This window comes from Thalassophryne amazonica, chromosome 18, assembly GCF_902500255.1.
Source record: "Thalassophryne amazonica chromosome 18, fThaAma1.1, whole genome shotgun sequence".
Classification (NCBI taxonomy): Eukaryota; Metazoa; Chordata; class Actinopteri; order Batrachoidiformes; family Batrachoididae; genus Thalassophryne; species Thalassophryne amazonica.
In genome coordinates, this window is record NC_047120.1 from 55,076,636 (window position 1) to 55,089,225 (window position 12,590).

Here is a 12,590-nt window from a genome sequence, read left to right on the forward strand (position 1 = left end):
TACACACCGATTCAATGTTAATTTTAGTGACCTCCGATTGGCGTAACCGGGTGTCATTACTGCCGACGTGAATTACAATCTTACCAAATTTACGCTTAGCCTTAGCCAGCAGTTTCAAATTTCCTTCAATGTCGCCTGCTCTGGCCCCCGGAAGACAACTGACTATGGTTGCTGGTGTCGCTAACTTCACATTTCTCAAAACAGAGTCGCCAATAACCAGTTTGATCCTCGGCGGGTGTGTCGTCGAGTGGGGAAAAATGGTTAGAAATGTGAACGGGTTGGCGGTGTACACGGGGCTTCTGTTTAGGACTACGCTTCCTCCTCACAGTCACCCATTTGAAGTCACAGAGTTGAAGGATTCCTCTGTAAATATTCTGTTATCTGCTGCACTATCCTCCCTGGCTGGTCACCTCTGGAGTGACGTCCTTCTTCATCGCCGTTAGTGTCATATTCAGAACAATGCGTTACTCCAGCAAGAGTCACTGCGCTGACAAAACTTCGGCTCTGAGCCTTGTCGCATCTTCAGAGGACGACGAGAAAAACGGAGATGAACGATGATCAGAATCAGATTCACGGCAAAGCCGGATGTGAGCGCACACGCATGCACGTTATGATGGGAGCTGTGGCAGTGTCTGTGTGTTTCAGAGAGGACGCCGACTCTCTCTCTCATGTCGCTGCGCGTTGCTGAGACTGAGAGGCTGATGCACAGTGGCAGCTCCCCCCTCGCAGCCACGGGCCTGCCCAGAGCCACTGCAGATGATAGTTTTAATTGCTTTCAATCTTTCAGGCTAGTCCCTGCCCAGTGGCGCAGAGTGCTTGTGTGTACGTTCGTGCATGTGTGAGATTGTATTTTGCAATGTGGCACGTATATGTTGAACTGTCATTGTCTGTGTATGCTGAACACATATGTGGAGTTTGATGGATGCATTTGTCCGTGATGAGGGAATTAACAGAACAAAGTCCTCGGAGTGACACATCTGAGGCAGAATTCTGCACATGAATATAAAGAAAACAGTTTTTTTTCTTCCTGACGACTCTGCACAACAGCCTGACCACCAACACTTTTAAAGACAGAGTGACTGTCTGTAAAAATGTTACATGCATTTATAATTTTTTCTTTCATGCAAAGACCTGAAAGCATGCATCCACATCACTAAAAGCATTTTAAAGCTGTCCTACTACAAAACCAGTCAATCAATAATTCAGAAAGAATGTCAAAATGGCATAAAGGACATAAAAAGCAGACCACAAATACAGCAGTTGTTTTATCGTATGTGACAACTCAACAATTTCCTCACTACAAAATTAGTGTTTTCCTCAGAATGCAAGCTGAAGGAAAAGAAACATTTTATTTTGAAAATAAGGACTATCAATATCAGGTAACCAATATTCAAACTGCATAATGTCTGGAATTTATACAGCGTTTTGTCCATCTGCATCAGACACTCAAAGCGCTTTACAATAATGTATATGCATTATTGTAAAGCGCACAATACATGCACACAATGCTTATAAAATAAGCATTGTGTCCAAAAGTTTTTTTATGACTATTGCATTGTCAAACAAGAGCAATCTGACATTTCTGACGTCCGCCACTCCACATCACCATCACCTCCTAAATTTAATGGAGTCTTCCGTGACCTGATGTCTATCTGTGGTGCAAATTTGGTGAAAATCAGTGACATAGTTTTTGTGTTTTTGTTGTTTTTTTTCTTACATAATCCTTCAAAGCTTATATAAAGTGAAATCTTGATCCAGAATCTGGATTGGGATTACCATCACCTCCTAAATTTAATGGAGTCTTCCATGACCTGATGTCTATCTGTGGTGCAAATTTGGTGAAAATCAGTGAAATAGTTTTTTTTTTGTTTGTTTGTTTGTTTTTTACATAATCCTTCAAAGCTTATATAAAGTGAAATCTTGATCCCGAATCTGGATTCGGATCTGGATCACCTCCAAAATTTTATGGAGTCTTCCATGGCTTAATAATCTATCTGTGGTGAAAATGTCACCAAAATCCATGTAGTAGTTTTGTTGTAATCCTGCTAAAACACACACAGACAAATAAATGAATGCTGATGATTTTATTACAGCTTTGGCGGATGTAATTATTCAGATTTATTTTCACTGTAGTTTCTTCTTTTATTAGTAATTCACAGAAAAATACATATATACATGTAACTACATAAAGTAGCTCATGACAATTAGATGGAAAATTACCTGTATATGTTTTTTTAATTAATTAATTTGCATGGGGAGGCAGGGACAACAGACTGTAATGCAACCAGCCACTAGGTGGTGAAAGAATAATTTTGCCTTCACTTTACAGAAACTTGTCAACTGTCCGTCCAGGTGAGACAGTGTGAAGCCTCTGTATACAGAGTACTGTACAAATATTTTTTGGCACATTTAATGCATCATAAATGCATTTAAAATGATGAAAACCTGATAAATATTCATCAATAAATTAAATGTGTGATGAATTCAACTTTAATGATAATTAACATGAAAACTGGCTGCCATTTATGTGATTTTTCAATATATAAATCGCAGCAGAGTATAAATCACAGGACCTCAAAAACAATTTTAGAAAAACATGACAAAGTATGAGTAATTGTGTTTTATAATCATTTTAATATTACATAATCATTTGCAACTGTGTTTGTGTGGAATTCTACTGGCTAGTACACTTACAAAGAAATTATTATTATTATTATTATTATTATTATTAGTAGTAGTAGTAGTAGTAGTAGTAGTTGTATGGAATTTAAAAAATATAGCTCACATATTCACTTTTGTTGGAACTGATTTTGTGTTGACCTGCCGATAAAAAAGGGGATGGGGGGGGGCATCAAACGCTACTTTTTATAACTCTAGGATGCGTTTGCACATTACTGTATTTAGAGATATATTGTGTAGCTGTGAGAGGATATATTTTGTGTGAACATAATAAAAAAAACTGTAACACTCCTGATTTTACCGCTGAGCCGCCCTCTGTTTTGATAAACTCAGTATTGATGAACTCTGTCTGAAGATCCCAAATTCATAATTATAATAGAATGTTGTGCCTCCCTTCATTTATCCCAGTGATTTCTAAAGTGAGGGTCGTGGCCCCCTGGTAGTCCGTAAAGGTACTGCAGGTAGGGCCATGTCACACTGCACTACAACACAACAATTTCTACATGACAATAAAAGTGTTGCTCTTTGAAACTTGAACATGCATCTAATGGTAATTTACATTCACATTAAAATATAAAACTGAAAAGTTTACAGCTTGCTGTGTTCAGCTTTTTATGAGTATTTGTATGAATGGACAAAACCGATCTCATCACGTCATGCCTCCACGCTGCTACACAACGTTCACTCTGCAAAACCACAGTACACGGACGACATCGTCTACTGACCTACTCTTGGTAACATACAATCCATTTACGCTGGAGCACATGTACAACAAGCCCTACACACCCAGCTTTTCCTTTCATGTTACCACACACTCTGACACACGCATCCTTCTAGCCGGGGGGCAAATTAAGCCCCAACATTCCCACAGAGGCTAATCTCCATCCATTTAGAGGGCTGTAATATTTAATCAGGAGGCCCCGGACCATCTCCCAGTGTCACACGCTGTGGTGTGGCTCATATGTTCGTAGGAGAAGGGAGCCCAGAGGCGACGGAGGGGAATTCACTGCTAAAAGCCACGATGCATTCAACCACAGAGCCTCATTTACACTCTGATGCCACGCTCCTTTGGGGAGGCGGAGACGGGAAAGTGCTGCCACATGTCGGACGTACATGCGGATCTGAGTACAGCACTCTTTACTAGTGTGTCAGTCAGTTATCAACTCTACTGTGAAAAGAGCAGCTACATGTCACAACCTTATGAATTGTAGAAAGAATTACAGTCCTAAATCAATATATCCAATATACTACTACTGTTGCATTGAAGCTTGTACTCAGCAGATGTAGTGAATAATTTAATAAACTATTTAACCCCTTAATTGATCTCTGCTCCCCTCCACAGCATGTCTTTTTTCCTGGTTCTCTCCCTCAGCCCCAACCAGTCCCAGCAGAAGACTGCCCCTCCCCCCCGCTTGCTCACAGGGGGTCGTTTTGACCGCTAGAGTTTTTCCGTAATTATTGTATGGCTTTGCCTTACAATATAAAGCGCCTTGGGACAACTGTTTGTTGTGATTTGGCACTATATGAATAAAACTGATTTGATTTAACGCCCGAATTTATATAGCTGTATATAAAAAAATGTTTTGTGTGTGTTTTTGCCTTTACGTAGATGGTAAATAATGTTGAGATTATTCATTTCACTTTTGCACAAAAACTAGATAGTAATATTGGGTATTCTGGTAATGACTTTATGTTATAATGTTATAATAATAATGATGGTATGTTGCAAATTTGCGACAACAGGCATACAGGTCAATTTGGTAAGTTGCATATTTGAGTCAGAGATTGTAGCATATATGCGACGATGGTGTCTTTGAATTTTTTGATCTGTCTGGCCAAGAGCAAGTAAAACATTTCTTTCCTAGTTTAACAATATTAATTCAGTTAAAAAGTATTAAATATATGTATAATTTTAAAAAATAGTAATTCCTCAATTTTTTTTAAAGGTAAAAAAAAAAGTTTGCCACTTCTGATTGATAAAATATTTTAATCAGTGGTTTTCAAATTGTATTAGTTCAACCAAAAATACTTGATTTTAACAATTTAACACTTTATCACAACATTTTAGGGACACGTCTCAGTTTTTTTTTTCACCCCGGGTATCTTTGCTCCAGCATAAAAATCTTTTTTTTTTTTTAACATACTTTTTTAAACCCAAACTGTGCTGTAATACAGTCACATAGATTTTAACTACTGCAAAAGGCATTTGGTACCAAAATCTCAATGAAACAGTCTTGACAAATACTGATTAGAAGCTTCAAAATGGTTGTGGTATTTTTTAAATTTTTTTATTTTTTTGCAGGGCCTTTATCAGCAGTTGACCTTACTTATGACTTTTATCTGGATTTGGCTTCCTAACACTGGACCCACAGTATGCTCAGAGGTACCTGGGCGCTGTTCGTCCTCCTGTCTGGAGGAATCACACAGGAGGCAGCCAGCTGCTCTCGCGCTCAGACGCGGGAAAAGGTCAGCTCTCGCACCATCAGTATGAACGCCTGCACCGAAAAGGGTGACGTCCATCTGATTTTAACACATCTGGACTGCCGGCCTGCACACAAGCGAGCTGGAACCGACTCTCCAAGCACGACAGTTTAACACTCAGGTGATTTTGTGTTTTATAAACACAATATTTGTGGTGTTATGTGTCGAGCAGTAAAAGTGTCTCTCGTGTGGCCGCTGTATGGCCTCCTCCCTGATGCAGACTGACTCTAATGTGAAGGCCTGGTGAATTTTTCATACAGCCTAGAGGGGGAGGACCAGCGACCATATTGGCAGATTAACCTCTGGGGGGGGCGGGGGGAGCCGTAGAAAGAAAGAGTAAGAGGGCGCTCAGGTCTTCTCAAACTCCATTAGATCTCATTGACATTTTCTATATACTGGATTCAAATACATACTTTTGAATCACATTCTTCTGAAAACACACTTTTCTGAAAACCTCCACTGGAGCAACTAAAGCAAATCAAAAGAAATGTATGGTCCAGAGCCTCCTGATTAAATGTGGAAAATCAAGGGGTAGTGCAAAGGGAGAATATTAAAAGTGATGAGGATGAAATACTTTTTATCATCAGAAATTACCAAAGCAGAATACAAATTCAAAAAAGGAAACTCATGGAGCATTAGAGATGGGAACAAGGCCGCCTATATCGAGTTAGAGTCAAAACCAAGACTCTCAAGGGGCGAATATGAATTGAAACCAAGACTTTGGGATTTTGGAGTCATCAAGGCCAAGTCGAGACTGAGTATTTGGTAGAGGCAAGACAGAATGAATACTAAGCATGGGCGCAATTTGGTGGGGGATAGGGGGGACATGTCCCCCCCACCTTTTCAACCGGGGAGACAGAATATGGTATGTCCCCCCCCACCTTCTGACATATATGTGTGTACTTGAAACATGCTATTCCAGTCTTATGTGCAAAACCATGTCAGAATAGTATCTTTGTTTCTGCAAGTTTGTATTTTTAGCAGCATTGACTTGTTTACACCTGTTTCTTGTTTGTCACATTTGGAATTTTCTGGGACTGCATTTGTCCAGATTTGAAACCAAAAATAGTTGCCTCTAGGGCAGACCTGGGCAAACTGCGGCCCGGGGGCCACATGCGGCCCTTTGCACGTCTCTGTCCGGCCCTCATGAGGTCTGTGATTATTATCACATATATTAAAAATGTCAAGCTTGTGTGTTGCAAATCATTAGAGAGGTTTATTTAGGTATATTTAAATATTTACATATTATTACAATAATAAAAATGACCTATAAAAGCTGTTAAATAGGTAATTTTTTGTAAAATTTGTAATGGGAGACAGCCGAGTTATCGATGGTGTGGCCCTCGGACATAATTCAGGTTCCCTATGTGGCCCCTTGTAAAAATTAATTGCCCACCCCTGCTCTAGGGACTAGTGTCTACACATACTGTTGTGAAAGTGTAGGAACACGGACCCACAACAGGGGCGCAAATGAACGGACAATGAAGGAAGTCAAATAACAACACTTTACTGTTGTGAAGAAGCACAACCAACACGGCGAATTACAATTATAGACAAATAGTCAATTCACAAAAAATGTGTCACGTGGGCAGGCTCGAAGATAAGAGACGTCCGTCCAAAGCAGAACCGGAACCACACGATTTCCTCCGCCACCGAACCCCGGGAATACTGGAGCCGCCAAGTCCCGAACACCCAGGTGGCCACTGCCTCCGCTTGTCGGATCTGGTACTGCTGGCGAGGAACAAAAACAGTTAGATGTGGGTGCGTGTGCACCCAGCAACACGTATGGTGGGAAAACCACCTCCACCTCTATTCGAAAAAAGAAACAGAATATCTGCTGTCCAACACACACAAGCAACAGATATTCCTGTCAGAAACACAGTCAGCTGAGAACGTTACCTCCTTGGTAGAGCGATATCTCGGCAAAGAAGTGGAGATGACGTCTTGCAGATATACCGCTGCAGATCAGATGATTGGTAACAGCTGTCGTAGCTGACAGCTGTCACCCCGGCTGCTCCTGTGAGGTGGCAGCGCCCTCTGGTGCCTGGAGCCCGCACTCCAGGCAGGGTGCCCTCTGGTGGTGGTGGGCCAGCAGTACCTCCTCTTCAGTGGCCCACACAACAGGACCCCCCCCTCAACGGGCGCCACCAGGCTTGTCCGGGTGGCAGCGGTAGAAATCGGCCAGGAGGGCCGGGTCCAGGATGAAGCTCCTCTTCACCCAGGAGCGTTCTTCGGGGCCGTACCCCTCCCAGTCCACCAAATACTGGAAGCCCCGGCCCATCCTTCGGACATCCAAGAGCCGGCGCACAGTCCAAGCCGGCTCGCCATCGATGATCCGGGCAGGAGGTGGTGCCGGACCCGGAGTACAGAGGGGTGAGGTGTGATGTGGCTTAATCCGGGACACATGGAAAATGGGATGGATCCGCAGTGAGGCCGGAAGCTGAAGCCTCACCGCGGCTGGACTGATGACCTTGAGGATTTTAAATGGACCGATGTACCGATCCTGCAGTTTAGGGGAGACCACTTGGAGGGGAATGTCCTTTGTTGACAACCACACTTCCTGCCCTGGCTGATACATAGGGGCCGGGGTCCGCCGACGGTCTGCATGGGCTTTCGTCCTCATCCGGGCCCTCAGCAAAGCAGAACGGGCGGCACGCCACACCCGACGGCACTTCCGCAGGTGGGCCTGGACCGAGGGCACACCGACCTCTCCCTCAACCACCGGAAACAAAGGAGGCTGGTACCCCAGACACACCTCAAAAGGGGAGAGGCCGGTGGCTGACAACACCTGGCTGTTATGGGCATACTCGATCCAGGCCAAATGGGTACTCCAGGCCGCCGGGTGCGCGGCCATCACGCAACGCAGGGCCTGTTCCACCTCCTGATTGGCCCGTTCTGCTTGCCCGTTGGTCTGGGGATGATACCCGGATGAGAGACTTACCGTGGCCCCCAGTTCCCGGCAGAAGCTCCTCCAGACTTGCGAGGAGAACTGGGGACCGCGATCGGAGACGATGTCTGTTGGAATCCCATGCAGCCGGACGACGTGGTGGATCAGGAGGTCCGCTGTCTCCTGGGCAGTCGGGAGCTTCGGGAGGGCCACGAAGTGGGCCGCCTTGGAGAATCGGTCCACTATCGTGAGGATGGTGGTGTTGCCCTGGGATGGTGGGAGGCCCGTGACAAAATCCAGGCCGATGTGGGACCAGGGGCGATGAGGCACGGGTAGCGGCTGGAGCAGTCCCGAAGCCCTGCGATGATCAGCCTTGCCCCTGGCGCAGGTGGTGCAGGCCTGGATATAATCCTGGACGTCGGCCTCTAGGGACGCCCACCAGAAGCGCTGCCGGACAACTGCCACGGTTCTTCGCACCCCTGGATGACAGGAGAGCTTGGAGCCGTGACAGAAGTCCAGGACTGCAGCCCTAGCCTCTGGTGGGACGTAGAGTCTGTTCTTCGGCCCAGTTCCGGGGTCCGGGCTTCGTGCCAGGGCCTCCCGGACGGTTCTCTCTACGTCCCAGGTGAGGGTGGCCACGATAGTGGACTCCGGGATGATGGGTTCCGGTGGATCCGACAACTCCGCTTTGACTTCATCTTCATGTACCCGGGACAAGGCATCCGATCTCTGGTTTTTGGTCCCGGGACGGTAGGTGATCCGGAAGTCAAAACGGCCGAAGAACAGTGACCAGCGGGCTTGCCTGGGGTTCAGCCGCTTGGCGATCCTGATATACTCCAGGTTCCGGTGGTCAGTGAAAACCGTGAATGGCACGGACGTTCCCTCCAACAGATGTCTCCACTCTTCAAGAGCCTCTTTCACCACAAGGAGTTCTCGATTGCCGACGTCATAGTTCCGTTCGGCCGGGGTCAACCTGCGGGAAAAATAGGCACACGGGTGAAGGACCTTATCGGTCTTCCCGCTCTGGGAAAGCACAGCTCCTATCCCTGAGTCCGAGGCGTCCACTTCAACCACTAACTGGCGACTAGGATCGGGCTGCACCAGAACGGGTGCAGACGAGAAGCGCCGTTTCAACTCCTTGAACGCGGCATCGCAACGATCCGACCAGGTGAAGGGGACTTTTGGTGAGGTCAGGGCTGTCAGGGGGCTAACTACCTGACTGTAGCCCTTAATGAACCTCCTGTAGAAATTAGCAAAGCCGAGGAACTGTTGCAGCTTCCTACGGCTGGTGGGTTGGGGCCAGTCTCTCACCGCCGCGACCTTGGCCGGATCAGGAGCGACGGAGTTGGGGGAGATGATAAACCCCAGGAAGGACAAAGAAGTGCGGTGGAACTCGCACTTCTCACCCTTCACAAACAGCCGGTTCTCCAACAACCGCTGCAGGACCTGACGTACATGCCGGACATGAGTCTCAGGATCCGGAGAAAAGATGAGTATATCGTCCAGATATACGAAGACGAATCGGTGCAGGAAATCCCGCAAGACATCATTAACCAATGCTTGGAACGTCGCGGGGGCGTTTGTAAGACCGAACGGCATGACCAGGTACTCAAAATGACCTAAGGGGGTGTTAAATGCCGTCTTCCACTCGTCTCCCTTCCGGATCTGAACCAGGTGATACGCATTTCTAAGATCTAGCTTAGTGAACATTTGGGCTCCATGCAGGGGCGTGAATACTGAATCCAACAAGGGCAATGGGTATCGGTTACGAACCGTGATTTCGTTCAGCCCCCTGTAATCAATGCATGGACGTAGTCCGCCATCCTTTTTCCCCACAAAAAAGAAACCTGCACCCATCGGGGAGGTGGAATTCCGGATCAACCCGGCAGCTAGAGAGTCCCGGATGTAGGTCTCCAATGATTCGCGCTCAGGTCGTGAGAGGTTGTACAGCCTGCTGGATGGGAACTCAACGCCTGGAACCAAATCAACGGGCGGGCGGTACGGGCGGTGCGGGGGAAGGGTGAGCGCCAGATCCTTGCTGAACACATCCACAAGGTCATGGTACTCCACCGGCACTGTCCCGAGATTGGGCGGGACTCTGACCTCCTCCTTAGCCTGGGAACCGGGAGGAACCGAGGAACCTAAACATACCCGATGGCAGGTCTCGCTCCACTGAACCACTACCCCGGACGGCCAATCGATCCGGAGATTGTGTTTTAACATCCAGGGGAACCCTAGAATCACGCGGGAGGTGGCAGGAGTCACAAAAAAACTCGATCTCCTCCCGGTGGTTCCCTGACACCACCAGAGTTACTGGAGGTGTATTATGTGTGATTAAAGGGAGTAGGGAGCCATCTAGTGCCCGTACTTGCACAGGTGAAGTAAGTGCCACCAGAGGGAGCCCTGCCTCCCTGGCCCATTTGCTGTCTAGCAAATTCCCTTCAGAGCCTGTGTCCACCAGTGCTGGGGCCTGAAGGGTTAAATCCTCATAAAGGATTGTAACCGGGAGTCGTGTGGCAATATGGGTGTGTCCCACGTGAATGTCTTGGCCCACCCCTAGCCCAGTTTCTAGGGGCGGGCGTTGGTGTTTAACCACTCGGGGCAGTCCCTCACTTGATGCTCTATCGAGCCACAAACAAAGCACGCTCCGCGGACCAGCCTCCTCTGTCTATCCGGTGGTCTAAATGTGGCCCTGCTCGTGTCCATAGCTTCAACAGCAGGGGGAGCTGTAACCACACGGAGCGTAGAGGCCGTGGAGCGTGGGGCGGGCGGAGCTCGGTTGGAACCGGAAGGGAGAGGGACGGCGCGTGCCCGGCCACGCCCTTCGTCTCGTTCCCGACGGCGTTCTTCTAACCGATTGTCTAATCGTATAACCAGATCAATAAGCCTGTCTAAATCCCGCGGTTCGTCCTTAGCCACCAGGTGCTCCTTCAGGACCAACGACAGTCCGTTTACGAAGGCGGCACGGAGGGCAGTGCTATTCCAGCCGGACCTCGCCGCCGTGATGCGGAAGTCGACTGCATAAGCAGCTGCGCTCCGGCGCCCCTGTCTCATTGACAGCAGCACAGCTGAAGCGGTCTCTCCTCTATTTGGGTGATCGAACACTGTTCTGAACTCCCTCACAAACCCATCATATGTCTGAAGGAGCCGTGAATTTTGCTCCCAGAGCGCTGTAGCCCAAGCGCGTGCCTCACCGCGAAGCAGAGTTATAACATAAGCTATCTTGCTAGCATCAGTCGCGTACATGATGGGACGTTGTGCGAAGACGAGCGAACACTGCATAAGAAAGTCCGCGCACGTCTCCACACAACCCCCGTACGGCTCTGGAGGGCTTATGTATGCTTCAGGGGAAGGTGGGAGGGGTCGTTGAACGACCTGTGGAATGTCAACGTTGCGCACAGGATCGACAGGAGGGAGAGCCGCAGCAGCGCCCTGAGGGCGCGCTTCCACCTGAGCAGCGAGAGCCTCCACCCTGCGGTTAAGGAGGACGTTCTGCTCGGTCATTAGATCCAACCGAGCCGTAAAGGCGGTGAGGATTCGCTGCAACTCACCAATCATTCCTCCTGCAGACGCCTGTGCGCCCTGTTCTTCCATTGGCCGTTCAACAGCCGGTTGACGCCCCTCGGGGTCCATGACGTTGGCCGAGATATCCTGTTGTGAAAGTGTAGGAACACGGACCCACAACAGGGGCGCAAATGAACGGACAATGAAGGAAGTCAAATAACAACACTTTACTGTTGTGAAGAAGCACAACCAACACGGCGAATTACAATTATAGACAAGTAGTCAATTCACAAAAAATGTGTCACGTGGGCAGGCTCGAAGATAAGAGACGTCCGTCCAAAGCAGAACCGGAACCACACGATTTCCTCCGCCACCGAACCCCGGGAATACTGGAGCCGCCAAGTCCCGAACACCCAGGTGGCCACTGCCTCCGCTTGTCGGATCTGGTACTGCTGGCGAGGAACAAAAACAGTTAGATGTGGGTGCGTGTGCACCCAGCAACATGTATGGTGGGAAAACCACCTCCACCTCTCGTCGAAAAAAGAAACAGAATATCTGCTGTCCAACACACACAAGCAACAGATATTCCTGTCAGAAACACAGTCAGCTGAGAACGTTACCTCCTTGGTAGAGCGATATCTCGGCAAAGAAGTGGAGATGACGTCTTGCAGATATACCGCTGCGGATCAGATGATTGGTAACAGCTGTCGTAGCTGACAGCTGTCACCCCGGCTGCTCCTGTGAGGTGGCAGCGCCCTCTGGTGCCTGGAGCCCACACTCCAGGCAGGGTGCCCTCTGGTGGTGGTGGGCCAGCAGTACCTCCTCTTCAGCGGCCCACACAACACATACGAGTAAGTGTCAGTGGACCATATGCTAATTTACCAAATTCTGAAAGTCCTCAGGACCTCAGAAAGCCCATCTGCAATTATTGCTTGATCTCCAAAATCAGTCTATGCAAGCGAAATTATGTTCAGTATGCGTGTTGTCATTAGTGCCACTTCGAAAATTAAATTCATGATAAGTAATTTATCCTAAACTT